Here is a 12,845-nt window from a genome sequence, read left to right on the forward strand (position 1 = left end):
ATATATATATATATATATATATAATATATATATATATATAGATATATATATACTATATATATATCTATATCTATATATATATATATATATATAATATATATATATATATATAGTATATATTATCTATATATATCCTCTATATATATATATATATATATATATATATATAATATATATCTAAATAAATCATATCAACATTACCGTGATTCATATACATATATCGAGCTACAATGTCCTTTAATATCTAATTCGCTCTAAACCTCGGAATTAATATATTTTCATATTTGCTTAACCGAAGGGGAATTTTTTTTCTCGATAATAGATTTACCTGTACTTGGGCGCGAACGCAGGTACATTAATAAATCCAGGAACGTCAGTGGAAGCTATACCACTCAACCACCGCGAGAGGCTTAAAGGTTAATGCCGTCTCTCACCACCTCAAATACTTTCTCCCCCGCAGCTGAAGTATTCGTTGGTTTTGGAGACACCATCAACCCGCCTCGACTCCGGTAGTTAAGTAGCGCTTTTTTGACAACAACGTAGCATTTACATAAGTCATATCACATTACCGTGTATTCATATACATATATCGAGCTACAATGTCCTTAATATCTAATTCGCTCTACCTCGGAATTAATATATTTTCATATATGCTTAACCGAAGGGAATTTTTTTCTCGATAATAGATTTACCTGTACTTGGGCGCGAAACGCATGGTACATTAAATAAAATCCAGGAACGTCAGTGGAAAGCTATACCACTCCAACCACCGCGAGGAGGCGTTAAAGGTTAATGCCGTCCTCTCACCTCAAATACTTTCTCGCGCTGAAGTATTCGTTGGTTTGGAGAACAACATCAACCCGCCTCGACTCCGGTAGTTAAGTAGCGCTTTTGACAACACGTAGCATTTACATAAGTCATATCAACATTACCATGATTCATATACATATATCGAGCTACAATGTCCTTTAATATCTAATTCGCTCTACCTCGGAATTATATATTTTCATATATGCTTAACCGAAGGGGAATTTTTTTCTCTGATAATAGATTTACCTGTACTTGGGTCGCGAACGCAGGTACATTATAAATCCAGGAACGTCAGTGGAAGGCTATACCACTCAACCACCACGAGAGGCTTAAAGGTTAATGCTGTCTCTCACCTCAAATACTTTCTCGCGCTGAAGTATTCGTTGGTTGGAGACAACATCAACCGCCTCGACTCCGGTAGTTAAGTAGCGCTTTGACAACACGTAGCATTTACATAAGTCATATCACATTACCGTGATTCATATACATATATCGAGCTACAATGTCCTTTAATATCTAATTCGCTCTACCTCGGAATTAATATATTTTCATATATGCTTAACCGAAGGGGAATTTTTTTCTCGATAATAGATTTACCTGTACTTGGGCGCGAAACGCAGGTACATTATAAATCCAGGAACGTCCAGTGGAAGCTATACCACTCATTAACCTTTAAGCCTCTCGCGGTGGTTGAGTGGTATAGCTTCCACTGACGTTCCTGGATTTATAATGTACCTGCGTTCGCGCCCAAGTACAGGTAATCTATTACGAGAAAAAAAATTCCCCTCGGTTAAGCAATATTATGAAAAATATATTAATTCCGAGGTAGAGCGAATTAGATATTAAAGGACATTGTAGCTCGATATATGGATATGAATCACGGTAATGTGATATGACATATGTAAATGCTACGTGTTGTCAAAAGCGCTACTTAAACTACCGGAGTCGAGGCGGGTTGATGTTGTCTCCAAACCAACAAATACTTCAGCGCGAGAAAAGTATTTGAGGTGAGAGACGGCATTAACCTTTAAGCCTCTCGCGGTGGTTGAGTGGTATAGCTTCCACTGACGTTCCTGGATTTATAATGTACCTGCGTTCGCGCTCAAGTACAGGTAAATCTATTATCGAGAAAAAAATTCCCCTTCGGTTTAAGCATATATGAAAATATATTAATTCCGAGGTAGAGCGAATTAGATATTAAAGGACATTGTAGCTCGATATATGTATATGAATCACGGTAATGTGATGTGACTTATGTAAATGCTACGTGTTGTCAAAAGCGCTACTTAACTACCGGAGTCGAAGCGGGTGATGTTGTCTCCAAACCAAACGAATACTTCAGTGCGAGAAAGTATTTGAGGTGAGAGACGGCATTAACCTTTAAGCCTCTCGCGGTGGTTGAGTGGTATAGCTTCCACTGACGTTCCTGGATTTATATGTACCTGCGTTCGCGCCCAAGTACAGGTAATCTATTATCGAGAAAAAAATTTCCCTTCAGTTAAGCATATATGAAAAATATATTAATTCCGAGGTAGAGCGAATTAGATATTAAAGGACATTGTAGCTCGATATATATATAATATCTATATATATATATTATATATATATATATATATATATATATATTATATAATATATACATACATAAGCGAGTACCCCACATGAAAATGGTAGGCAGAAATTCGAGCGCTTTCGTCCTTTACGAAGACAATGTCTTAGTAAAGATAAAGCGGCTGGATTTCTACCTATCATTTTCCTGTGGTACTCGCTTATTTGATGAAGGCACGTGCAACTACTGTGATTTTTGGTTTTTTAAGCATATATATATATATATATATATATATATATATATATATATATATATATATATATATATAAATTTATATGTATACATATATGGTAATATATATATATTTGTGTGTATATATATATATATCTATATATATATTATATATATATATATATATATATATATATAGTATACAAATGAGGTTGCTGGCAACTAACATTCGGTGCTGGTTGGGAACAAAAATCTATAAAACTTAAGTAAAAGTTATTGGAGCAAATATGAAATGCAAATGAGAATGACAAGTAACACAAGCTTTCTGAAATTAAGATGAACTGCCAAGGTTACATCAAAGCAACCGTCATTCACTGTAGAATGAAGGTAAGATGCAAAACCTTTTTCATTTAATGCGAATCAAATCCTTCATTTGACATTGAAAATCTGGGGATTCTCCGTAATTAACAAATTACCGTAAATAACACCAATTGGGTTTTCAGGTCCCAAATATAACACCAGCTGGGCCTTACAAAATGATTTTCTATGAACAATTATTAAGTATTATAAAATGACTTTAAAATATAACTATTATTTTCATAAATGAAAGTGCGATAAAGAATGAAACATAGGCTTCACGTAATAAAAGATGCTGTAAATAATACTACGAAAGTGTTTGAAATCAAGTCCCATGATTAATACCAATCAAGTTTTAGAAACTTAGGTTATATACATAACGCTAGTCAGGACTTATAATTCCATTTCCAATGAATAATTTCGTTAAAGTCTCATACGTTTAGGTTTAACATAATCATATCAAAAGTTTCTTACAGATTTAAGTATTATTTAATCATTATGCCAATAAAGCTCTATAGGCTTAGTCCGGGAATTATTGAAATTGCTAGTCATTACAAAGTTAGGTTTTATTAATTTACGTCTAACAAATACAAACAATTAAGTCTCGTATAGCTAAACCATATGAATGATATCATCAGCTCGTATACATTTAGGACGTCTAAAAATAAAAACTAAATATTATGAATTTAGAACTTATGCATCCTACCAATATGGTCTCATAAATAAGGTCTAGTGAATGAAGTCCACATACACAAAGGAAACCGAACTCCGACACACACACATCACGGTCAATACGTTAAAATCCATTGTGTAGTGGGTGTCACTGCAGGGGGCGGGAAGCATTTAATATGGCTTTATCTGCATTGAACAATGACGTTAATTCCCTCTGGCATTCCCATTTATTTGACATCCATTTCGGTACAATGATTTCGAGGCTTTTAGCACATCAGGAATAGTCTTCCAAAACCTATTCATTACCGGCGGCCTGATTCTACTGCAGGGATGATGGCGCATTCGTTGTCATCTCGCTGGTCCATGGAATGTCTATTCAGTTTCCTATACACAGTCTAATCTATTATTATTATTATTATTATTATTATTATTATTATTATTATTATATTATTATTATGTGAAGTAGGAGACCCTCTCTCAAACATGTTTTGTTAAAGAGGATGGCAGCATCAGTGGAATTGATTTTATAAATGGTCTTTTCAATTCCTCTAATTATTTTCTTCTCATCAGGGCTGATATTTGCTAATAGCTGGCCGATGTTCATATTCTGTATAAGAAAATGGCTTCTAATAATAATAATTTATTCATGTTAGCTAAAAGTGGCGTAAGATCGCCGTAGAGTTCACAAAATCTACAATGTGTGAACTCTACGGCGATCATACGCCACTTTTAGCTATCGTATGGGTAAATTAATATTTTTAGAAGCCATTTCCTTATCCAGAATATGAACATCGACCAGCTATTAGCAAATATCACCCCTGATGAGAAGAAAATAATAAGAGGAATTGAAAAGACCATTTATAAAATAAATTCCAATGATGCTGCCATCCTCTTTAACAAATTATTATTATTATTATTATTTTTTTTTTTTTTGCTCTATCACAGTCCTCCAATTCGACTGGGTGGTATTTATAGTGTGGGGTTCCGGGTTGCATCCTGCCTCCTTAGGAGTCCATCACTTTTCTTACTATGTGTGCCGTTCTAGGATCACACTCTTCTGCATGAGTCCTGGAGCTACTTCAGCATCAGGGATCTTGGGATCGTGCCTAGTGTTTTTATGATTATGGGTACGATTTCCACTGGCATATCCCATATCCTTTTTATTTCTATTTTCAGATCTTGATACTTATCCATTTTTTCCCTCTCTTTCTCTTCAACTCTGGTGTCCCATGGTATTGCGACATCAATGAGTGATACTTTCTTCTTGATTTTGTCAATCAACGTCACGTCTGGTCTATTTGCACGTATCACCCTATCGTTCTGATACCATAGTCCCAGAGGATCTTTGCCTGATCTTTTTCCTATCACTCCTTCAGATTGGTGCTTGTACCACTTATTACTGCAAGGGTAGCTGATGTTTTCTTGCACAGGCTCCAGTGGAGGCTTTTGCCACTGAATCATGCCTGTCTTTTGTACTGGTTCTGTGCAAGTGCCGGACATTCGCTTGCTATGTGGTTTATGGTTTCATTTTCGTATTGCACTTCCTACATATGGGAGAGATGTTATTTCTGTCTATCGTTCTTTGAACATATCTGGTTCTTAGGGCCTGATCTTGTGCCGCTGTTTATCATTCCTTCAGTTTCCTTCTTTAGCTCTCCCCCTCTGTAGCCATTGCTATGTGTCATCGCTGGCTCTAGTTCTTTAGTCTGTCTCATGTATTGTCCGTGCATTGGTTTGTTGTGCCAGTCTTCTGTTCTGTTTGTCATTCTCCTGTCTCTGTACATTTCTGGGTCTTCGTCTACTTTTATTAGTCCTTCTTCCCATGCACTCTTTAGCCACGCGTCTTCACTGGTTTTCAGATATTGCCCCAGTGCTCTGTTCTCGATGTTGACGCAGTCCTCTATACTTAGTAGTCTTCTCCCTCCTTCCTTTCGTGTTATGTATAGTCTGCCGTATTTGCTCTTGGGTGTAGTGCTTTGTGTATTGTCATATGTTTCCTGGTTTTCTGATCTTATGCTGCGGAGTTCTGCCTTCGTCCATTCCACTATAACTGCGTTGTATCTGATTACTGGCACTGTCCATGTGTTTTATGGCTTTTATCATATTTCCGCCGTTGAGTTTTGACTTGAGTAGTCGCCTTGAGTCTCTGCATATATTCTTTCCTGATCGTGTCCTTCATCTCTTGGTGTTTTATATCCCCTCCTTCCATTATTCCCAGGTATTTGTATCCAGTCTCATCTATGTGTTTGATGTTGTTCCCATCTGGTAGCTTTATCCCTTCAGTTCTTGTTACATTGCCCTTTTGTATGTTGACTAGGCGCATTTTTGTTTTCTATTCCAAACTCCATCCTGTTGTCCCCAGATACAATCCTTACAGTCTGGATTAGGGTATCTATTTCCTTGATGCTCTTACCATACAGCTTGATGTCGTCCATGAACATCAGATGGTTAATTCTGTTGCCTCTTTTCTTAAGTTGGTACCGGCATCCATCTTCTGTAGTACTTTTGTCATGGGAATCATGGCTACTACGAAGGAGTAGTGGGGACAGTGAGTCGCCCTGGAAGATCCCTCTCCGATATTAACCTCTGCTAGTCTTATTCCAGAGCTTGTAAGTATTGTATTCCAGTTGTGCATTGTATTTTTGAGGAAGCTGATGGTGTTTTCCTCTGCCCCATATATTTTCAGGCATTCTATTAGCCATGTGTGTGGTATCATGTCGAAGGCTTTCTTATAGTCTATCCATGCCATGCTTAGGTTGGTTTTCCTTCTCCTACTGTTCTTCATTATCATTTTGTCTATCAGGAGCTGGTCTTTTGTGCCCCTACACTTCCTTCTGCAGCCTTTCTGTTGGTGGGGGATGGTGTTTGTCTCCTCTAGGTAGTTGTATAGCCTTTCACTGATGATACCTGTTAGTAACTTCCACATTATTGGTAGGCAGGTGATAGGCCTGTAGTTACTGGCTATATTTCCCTTACTCTTGTCTTTTTGTACTAAGGGTGTTCTTCCTGTGGTCATCCATTTGGGTGCATGGTGATTTGAGATACAATGCTGGAGTTGTTCTGCTATTCGTGGGTGTAGGGCCTTGAGTTTTTTGAGCCAGTATCCATGGACTTCATCGGGACCTGGGGCTTTCCAGTTTTGGTATTTTCTTTAGTTGGTGTCTAACTGTGTCTGTCGTGATCTCTGTGAATCTTTGTTTTATTCTCCCTGTTTCTTCTTCCTTGACTTCCTGGAGCCATGTTGCATGTTTGTTGTGTGATACCACGGATTGCTCCTATGTTTTCCCCGAGTCTCTTACTTGGTTCGGCTTCAGGAATTTCTTGGTGGTTGTCTTCCCCTCTTAGTTGGCTGTATAGTCTTTTCTGGTTAGTTCCGAATAGTTTGTTCATGTACCGTAGGATCTTATGTGCTTTGGCCTTAAGCCTCTGTTTTACATCTTCTATTGTGTTGTTTAGTCCCCTCTCTTGTACTTTGTATTTCTCGTTGAGTTCCTCCCTTGTTTTTCTTGCTTCTTAGCCATTTTTTCTGCCGCCAATCTCTCTCAGTTTACTCAAGTTAGATCTCATCACCATGATTTGCTTTTCCAGGGCGCCTTTTCCAAGGAGGTTGCGTTTTGGTTTCTGTTGGGTTGGTTGTGCTGGTGGTGTTGGTGTTCGCATCCCCATCAGTTCTGCTACTAATCTTGCTCCTGCATATGCCAAATTATTTGTTTCTTTGATACTGGTGGTGTGTATTATGCCCATTATTTCATTGACCTCACTTGTTTTCTCCCTTAATTTCTTGGTGTTGCAGGCTTTCATGGAGGGGATCTTTGTTCTCTCTGTATCTGGCTCCATCCATTGTCTAATCTTTTCTACCCATTCCGTCCTCTCTGTTACTTCGTCGGTGTTTCTTCGCGTGTCGTTGTTTGATACCTCAGCCTCCCTGTCGTCTTCTGTGGCATCGTCTCTCAGTTCGTCTTCGTGTAATTCGTTGTCTTGTGACATTTCCCTTTCCAGTTCTCCTCTTTCTGTTGGGAAGAGCCAGTTCTTTTTCTTTATGTTCCTTACTTGGTCTGCCAGCCTCTGCTCTGTTTGGGGGGTGTTATTCCTCTCATTCCAGATGTTGACTAACCTTCTTCTATATCCTCTCTCCGTCGGGTTGCTTCTGATGTAGCATCTCCATATTTCCTTATTTTCTTCTCTTGTCCATTATTATTATTATTATTATTATTATTATTATTATTATTATTATTATTATTATTATTATTATTATTATTATTATTATTATTATAAGGATTTACAAGGACTCTCTCGCCAAATTAATCTATCGAATCAAAAGGTGCAAACTGGATCACGATAAAGTAGAAGTTGGACAGCTGAGCGGGTGGAGACCAAAGTCGGAACTTCACGGGCTGCAAGAGGTGCGTCCCTGCGGCGAGAATAGTCAGCAACAGACAGGAAACTTATTTTTGGTTTAATTATGCTTACTTTCTTTTTGACTCTGTTCTCTTGCGACTGTTTTTAAATGCGGAATGCGGTTATTAATTCCTCTGCTTTATTTACGCCATTCATTTATTAGTTACGTACTATCAGATTTAGTTCCTCACTGGACGAGCGGGTTCCGTGCTCGACTATCAATCAGGTATCGCGAGTTCGCTTCCTGCGGCCGCTCAGTGAGGAATCAGAAGAATTTATTTCTGGTGATTAGAAATTCATTTCTCGATATGATGTGGTTCAGATCCCACAATAAGCTGTAGGTCCCATTGCTAAGGAACCAATAAGTTCCTAGCCATCCCCCCAAAAAATCTAAACCTAAGAGAGCTGTCATCAGCTCAGTGGTCTGGTTAAACTAAAATATACTTAACTATCAGATTTGCTTATTGTAATTGTTAGTAGTCCCATTCATTTAGATTCATTCAACAATATTTACCATTGCTATATACATCCATATCTATTTACTACTATCTAATGTGTACGTGTTCATTCCTCCTCGTTTCTTTTTTTACCTCTCTTCTATTTATTTCTCATCATTCTTCTAGGTATGTGCAATGTGTACTCACATATTTTTGTGGGTATGTAAGATAATGTTTAAACTTGCCGTCATCAAGCCCGTGGCCAACCTCTCATTAGGACCAATGGCATGGAAACCAGGCGATCTGGGAACCAAACAACAGCGATAAAGGGAAGGCGACCACTGATTATCCACTAAAAAAGAAAACTCGCCTCCTCTTTAAGAATAACCTAAAATTCAACTCAATTGGAAAAGTAATGTGAGCCTCACAAACTTTAACAATAATAATAAGTTCGTCGTCTCGTGGGCTCGAATCATGGAAGACAAGAACCCAGGACTGCAGTGGCGTGCCTTAAACCACACAGCCATCAAGGGACTCATAAACTTTAAATATTAGGATGACTAGGATTCGTCCGTCGAGGGCAATGGTTATCCAGCTTCAGGAAGGTGCCATTAGCGACGCTACTGGCGGAAGCAGAGCCTTCGTTTCAACAGAGAACCGACTGCGCGTAGCACGAAGGGAAGAAATATTGGAACTCACGAGAAATCAATGTCCCTCTCCATTTTCGAGGGCTTATGTCATCAAATAAAAATAACAACTGAACGATTGATAATTAAATAATCGCTTTGAATACGTAAAGAATAACAAACACGACCAATAAGTGTGAAGAAAAGTCGGGAAATCAAGAGGCGAGGGTGTGTATATAAATACACACTGATAAATATAATTAAGAAACTTATGGTTACTTGAATATAAAAAAAAATATCTGGATAGAGCTACCCTGTGGGTCATAATCAAGTAGTAATCACACATACAACACACACACACACACGTACACACACCACACACACACACACACACACACACACACACATATATATATATATATATATATATATATATATGTATATATATATATATATATATATATATATATATATATATATATATATATATATATATATATATATAGTAATGTGTATGTGTGTGTACTCGTATGGCGCGTGTCTGTGCACTAGGCGACGGCAATCTGTCTAAATTCTCTAACATTTGCCTAGCGTCCATCATATATCAGGCAGAGTCTCCCTTCCAATAAAAGAAGCACATCACCCATCCTTTTCTAATGGACTCAAGACTGCCAGAGACAAGCAAATCTCCACTTGCTCCCAAAGGCGGTAAGTATTACTGCTAAAAATCAATTGACCTCTCGTGTTTAACTTAGCCGATTTTCCTTTCTGTAATCAATGAGAGAGAGAGAGAGAGAGAGAGAGAGAGAGAGAGAGAGAGAGAGCCTCTGTTGGTTATCGGTACAGATAAGAAATAATCTCATTAAAGTCTTCGGGGATTACCTTGCATCGTCTAATGGGCCAACCGTGTCACGTGACCAAAGAAGCCTTCAAAGGAAGAGATCTTTTCTCTATTCATTATCGCTTGGAGATAAAATACTTTTCCATTTAGTTTAAACAAGCTAAAATTAAATTAATTTAATGAATAAAATTTTTCATGAGTAAATGTATAAATATTCATAAACAAAACTAAAAAATACTGAAGTCATAATGGACATAAAATATTTTTGTCATATGCTGTTGAAATGAGAGAAACACTACAAAGTGAAGCATTTGAGTAAAATCATTTAAAAACCAAATTTACATTTCAATTATAAAACAAGGACGAATAATCAAGGCCACTGAAACTAAATCTATCTTACGGTGGTTTCGGTATAATGCTGTGTCAACCGCTGCCCAGGAAACTTTCATCCACGGCCCAGTGCTAGCCCTGTGTTGTTATAACCTAAAGCGGTGATAGACGTTAGATCATGGCTAAATTTAACCTTGAGTACAATCAAAACCACTGAGGCTAGAGGGCTGTAATTTGGTATATATGATGATTGGAGGGTGGATGATCAACATACTAATTTGCAGCCCTCTATCCTCAGTAGTTTTTAAGACCGAGGGCGGGACCCCAAAAATGCGGGCGGAGAGGGACAAATAGTCATCTCAGTAGCTTTCCCTTACAAGAATCTAAAACGCCGAAGATGAAACTGGCTCCTACACAGGAATTGTAGTATAAGAGAACTGAATAGAAAATATAAATTCCTGATGCCATAAAAAAAAAAACAAGGCCGACATTAATACTGCATTTTGGGGGCAACCAATCACGAGGCATCTGCGCCGAAGCTCATGACATTTCCAGACTGTTAACGAAATGAAAATCCATCAAAATTCGCATCACCTTCATTTAAAATCTTCTTCGCTCATCTCTTGTATGTTCTGCTTGTGATTTCGGGGTCCATTTATTCTTGGGTTTTTGGCGAGGGCTATGTAAATAGCGTTTATATTATATATATACTACACACATGCACACAGTCTATGCGAGGATGATGAGGGTTCGCACAGACTGCCACAAGGGAGTTAGTTTCCGTACTGGATGTTCAATATCAAATCCCGAACAGTCCAGTATACGTGAACATAGCAAAAAATGTATAGTTGATATTAAATATGAGGATTTTATTATTGTTGGTCAAACCTCCAGCCCAAATGAACTATTGATCCTGGAGAGCCTTTTTATTAAACAACTTGTTCCGCAGTTGAACAACCAGACCACCTCCACCCCCTTGTATCTTTCTTAAGCCTATGTTTCTGTGTACATTCTTTTAGTTTTTATTTATCTCTTACCATGGTAGGTCGACCCCCAGTGTTCCTCAAATATTTTTTAACTTTGTATGTTACTAATTTATTTTTAGTTTTTTGTTTTAACTTTCTATCTGAACTTTTAACTAACATATGTGCTTTTAACTTCTCGTGTTGTTTTATCGATTGTTAGTGTATTTTTATCTATGTGTGAAGTTTCGGTTTTCATTTTAACTAGTTTGTAAATAATTTTTAGACAATTTTCAAATCAATTCTGATGAATGCATTCTGATGAATGCGAAACGCGTCGGAATAAAGTGTAAAATACTTCGTCATGTTTGTTCCTGCTCCTGCTCCCTGTGCAATATATATAGATATATATATATATATATATATTTATATATATATAATATATATATATATATATATATATATTAGTGTATGTGTGTATTTTAACTCACACATGATGAAATGAGTCACCCAAATTTGTCATACGAAAAACTTTAAAGATACCCATCTGGAGAAACTGACTGGTCAAGAATTTTGAGAATTAAGGTCCTGGAACTTTAGAACTGCGTCTTCCTTCCGCTTCAAATCCCTCTATTCGAAGTTGCCGGATTCGTCAAATTCAGTACCCGGAGAAGGAGAGGAATAAAAAACGACAGAAACGGAGTGAGAGAGAGAGAGAGAGAGAGAGAGAGAGAGAGAGAGAGAGAGAGAGAGAGAGAGAGAGAGAAGAACATTACGGATAAAAGCAAATATATATAGATATCTTAACAAGAGCTACAAAAGTCCACTGTTACAAAAACACTTCGGTAGTAAAAATCATACTTATGAAGATGAAGGAACACTACAAATATAAACAGCTAACTCACTTCTCCTTTGGCGGAATCCTTCGAGTCCTTGGCCTCCTCCGAGTGTCAGGGAAGATCCTTTGCAGGAAATGCCTTCCGTTTCCAGAGTCGCTTAAGAAGGAACGAAATGTAAAATGAACACCTCAGCTGGAAATGAAAAATATAAAATGTGAGGTCATATTCTTCAGGAAGCAGCAAGAATGACCTTTATCTTACCGGGCAAGAGGTCAAAAGAGAAGCTCAGTGAAAGAATAATAACGACATAAATAAGTATATGAAATGCACACACATAAATATTGGTCGAGGAAGGTCATGGCAATGGTAATCAACGTTCAATCAATAGTATCATCAGATCTCGGTTCGGTTGTGCGAGTTCAGAGGTCCACCTTCAGACAATCAGTCACCCCAACATCTATACCATCACTTACGGGTCTCCATAGTACGAGGTGGCATGCTGGTATAAGGCCGGCTCAATTTATCTCAATCACCAACCAAAGCAGCTGCTCTTCAGCTATGATTACCAACATCCAGAAGACCACCTCGAATAAAATCTATTAGTCACATTAACGTGATATGTGTCTTTTTTAATATTAAGCCAAAACATACCTTTTCCTTTCTCAACTGTCTACAAGTTTTGTTTCCTAATTTATTCCCCTTCCGGATTCAATGTTTGCAGAAATTAGCTTATTTAAAAGCGTGGTGCAATAGAGATTTTAAAATGCATTTCTTACCTTAATGCCCAAAGTAA

Source organism: Macrobrachium nipponense, chromosome 16 (genome assembly GCF_015104395.2).
Source record: "Macrobrachium nipponense isolate FS-2020 chromosome 16, ASM1510439v2, whole genome shotgun sequence".
NCBI classification, from domain to species: domain Eukaryota; kingdom Metazoa; phylum Arthropoda; class Malacostraca; order Decapoda; family Palaemonidae; genus Macrobrachium; species Macrobrachium nipponense.